General features: G+C 47.5%; 1 long non-coding RNA gene across 1 annotated transcript; it reads right to left on the bottom strand.

Annotated features, from left to right (window-relative positions):
• Positions 1-2,731: 2,731 nt before the first annotated feature.
• Positions 2,732-3,608, bottom strand: LOC147270634 (uncharacterized). Its single transcript, XR_015115697.1, has 3 exons — positions 3,543-3,608; positions 3,290-3,443; positions 2,732-3,149 (listed from the first exon to the last, which is right to left on the bottom strand). It is a non-coding gene; the product is annotated as an uncharacterized LOC147270634 (long non-coding RNA).
• Positions 3,609-3,860: the final 252 nt, after the last annotated feature.

Raw genomic sequence — 3,860 nt, forward strand, 5'->3', positions numbered from 1 at the left:
TGCTAACAGCAACCCTGACCTTTGAAACAGCTGAACTCTTTGGAGCCCATTTGTCAGAAATGGACCCAGCAGGAGCCACTGAACACAACTCTGACATCATCAGGCTTCTTCCCAGCAGCTTGGTGCTCCAGAAGGAAGAATCCAGACCATCGCTACATCATCAGAGTGAACACCAGCTGATGTTGACCAGTTTAACAAGCCTTTGACTTCTAAATGACATCCAAGCTCAGATTCTCTTGTCCTGATAGAACAAGTCAATGTTGAAGAAGATGAGAGCACCAGTCTCTTTCATCCAATGCTGGAACAGCGTTAGACTGAAGGTTAAAGGCAAGTTTTGAACTGAAGAAGCTTCTTGGACCTCTAAACTTCTTAACTCTCTTTCTCCAAGAACTGCGCCTGGACGACGGCCGTTTCCAGCGCTACTTCAGGCTGACGAGGTTCCTGTTCGATGACCTGTTTGTGAGGATCGGTGCCAGGATATCAAGGTCCAACACCAACTCCAGGCTCCAGGACCGTTGACATGACTTCCCTGACGCCAGGGGAATCTCAACGCTGACAGGCTCTCTGGACTCCTTGTCATGAGAATTTGTCACAAAAGTTGAATACTTTCAAATGCATGAATACGCGTCACTCACGTTGCCGGCGAGTACACACACCAGTTCAGCTCTCTACATGGACTTTACATGTGAACTTGTTGCACGAAAATTTGTGTCACGATTGATGTGAACACGCCTTCAGACTGTGAGGGCTGACATCACAGTGAAATGACAGAGATCACAGAGCCTTTGAGATCACAGGCTCAGTTACGTCCAGTTGACCAGATTTTACTTCGCTTCGATCTACGATGACCTGGATGAATGAGAACCTACACAGACATCTTGCCGAACACTATGGGAAGGACATCCTTAGTGTGGTGCGGGAATGCGAAAGGACTGCAAGGAAAATCGCAGACTACAGGAACCATCTACGTTCCAACCTCCGATGCCGCCAACACAACCTCATTCCCACTAGCCTACTACTAGGATCCACCGTGAGGGGCCACAGGGCCAGCAAGATTTTGGAACGGGCACAAAATCAGCTTCTCAACGAGAGAGTGAGACAGGTCCATTTCACCATCGAGGGACTAAAGACCAAGCTAGATCACCTTAATCAAGAGTTATCGCCATTTTTGCCACCCGCCATCTTGGACAAGGTCACCTCCTTCGTTGGGACAGCCCAACTATCTCAACATCAGAAGAGCAAGGAGAGGCAGAAAAGGACATTCGCTCGCCTCCAGTCTCGCCTCGACCGGGAACGAGAAGCAGAAGGCCCAACCCCAGCGGACTCGCAGGACAGGTGGATAAGGAACTTATCCAACAGGGAGCTCACCAGTCCTGAGAAACGCGTCCTTGCCAAAGGAATGAACTTTGCTGTCACCCCGAAACATCTCCCGACGGTGGACCTCATCACTGCCACAGAATCCGCCATCAAGAAGAACAACCTCTCCACCACAAAAGCAGATGAACTACGACTCAAGGTCACAGCGGCCCTCTCCGAAGCGAAGGTCCCCTCTGCCAACCTCTCGGTCCAGGAAAGGAAGGCCTTGAATGCACTGAGCAAAGATGAGCACATCACCATCCTTCCGGCTGACAAAGGAAGATGCATGGTGGTCCTTGACACAACTGACTACCAGGACAAGATCAGTTCTCTTCTCAGTGACATTCACACATATGAGACCTTAAAACGCGACTGAGTTGCTGCTGCCAGCACAGTCCATTAGCATCTGAGTGGTCGGTGAAACTCCCTGACACCGCACAACGACTGTCGTTTGGGGAGGCCAGGTGAGTCTCGGGAGGGTCGTTTCCACCACAATAGCACTGACCACTCCCACATAGGTTTATAAGCTGGAGTTTCCACACTCTTCACTAGAACTGAAGAAGCCTCTCGGATGAGAGGTGAAACGTCTTCAAGATAAACTTACGTCCATTTGACCAGATTTTACTTCGCTTCGATCTACGATGACCTGGATGAATGAGAACCTACACAGACATCCCTAAAATGAAGAAAATAAATGTTGTGTCTGTGTTTGTGTTCCTGCATCAGTTAAACTGTGACTCTACCAGAGGGGGTGTAGCTCAGTGGTAGAGCGCATGCTGAGCATGTATGAGGCCCTGGGTTCAATCCCTGGAATCTCCAGCTGGTCCTGTGTAGCCTTCATCTTATCAGCTCAAGTGATCCTTAAATGTGACAGTTGATTCACTATCAGAAGACATCTTCTCCATGTTCAAGGTGGGCTAACTTTCCACAAATATTCAAAATTACTTTTGAAAATGAAAACATAGATCAAACCTGCCCTGTCAATCACCCACAATGGGCGGGTCATCCCACTCCCTATCAGGTTCCCCACTCCGTGACCCAGGAGGCTCCCTCTCCCTATCAGGACTAGAAATCCATTGGGGTCTCCCTGCTCAGGTAGGAGTCCTGCCCACAACGTTAAGCTGTTGATGTTCTAGAGGAGACAACATCTGATCTTTGTTAGATCCACCAGTCAAAGGTTTTCTTTAAAGGCTGTAGCAGCTGAGAATGAGGGAGAGAGAGAATTAATAACCATCTTAGTGAGGACATTTTGAAAAATGATGACATTTTATTGACTTGTAGCACTGCAAAAATCATCTCCCCTCCAAAAACCCTCTTCTCCAACTCTGTACTCAAGTTGTCTCCTCATCAGGCACCACAGGATCCAGGACGTTCAGTCAAAAAATCATTAGTGATTTTAAAAATGTCCATCAAACACAAAATAAGACTTCAAACAGGTTTACAATTTTATTTTATGTTAACACATTTTGTCCATTTTGCCTCCACACTGTCCTTCATCTCATCATTTAACATCAGGACTGCTCCCAGATCAGCTCCATGACCTCATCCCAGCACCACAGTACCGCCCAAGTTCATCAAGGATGGCCAACATGAGCAGGTCTAGATTCACCTCCATCTTTGGAGGTTGTTGGATTTCCTCCTGAGGACCGTCAGGCTGTTTCCTTACTTTGCTGTGACCCAACAGCAGACAGCAACAAGGACTGTGGTGCACTTGGTAAAATCACCATCTGGAGTCTGGACCAAGATGCTGATGTGATCCTTTGATGAGTTTAGAATCAGTCAGAGATCAAAGACTGGAGCAGGAATTCAATGCACAGAACCCAGAGATCAAAGACAGAATTCAGACATCAAACACAGAATTCAACAATCAATCAATTTGAGGAACCAGCATCTCATGTGAAGATGCTTCTGAACTCATGAAGTGAAATCCTACCATATAGAGATGAATGAGTCCAACTGGGACTGGCGACCTGTCCAGGGTGTACCCCGCCTCTTGCCCGTAGATGCTGGGATAGGCTCCAGCCCCCCCGCGACCCTTAATAGTAAGGAATAAGCGGAAGATGATGATGGATGGAGTCCAACTGGACCTGAACAGGAGAGAAATAAAGGAGTTGTTATGTAATTGTTATTGATTTCCAGGCCAGGTGAGGGTTGGATTTTGTTCGTCCATGTTGAAGTGAACTGACAGTGGGACTGAGGACCTGGGCTGAAGTCCAGCTCACTGCTGGTTTAATAAAACCACCTGATTGTTTTTCCTATCAGCTCTGATCTGATGGAAGAAACAAAAAGCCAAACTTCATTCGTCCGTGTCCAAACACCAAGTCTGTTGATGTGCAGCACTCCAGTTATTTGTTTCTTTCCAGACAGAAGCAGGTTGGTGGAGGAATAAAACCTCAACAGTGAACAAACAGCAATGAGAGAAGTGAACCCTGCACTCAGAGAAGTTGTGTCTGCACTTGCCAACCAGGAAACGCGTCTATCTTCTGTGTGACTGAGGCAGCTGC

The sequence above is a fragment of the Aulostomus chinensis genome, chromosome 1 (assembly GCF_037954235.1).
Source record: "Aulostomus chinensis isolate RoL2024-O1b breed Wild chromosome 1, RoL_Achi_v1.0, whole genome shotgun sequence".
In the NCBI taxonomy this organism is placed as follows: Eukaryota; Metazoa; Chordata; class Actinopteri; order Syngnathiformes; family Aulostomidae; genus Aulostomus; species Aulostomus chinensis.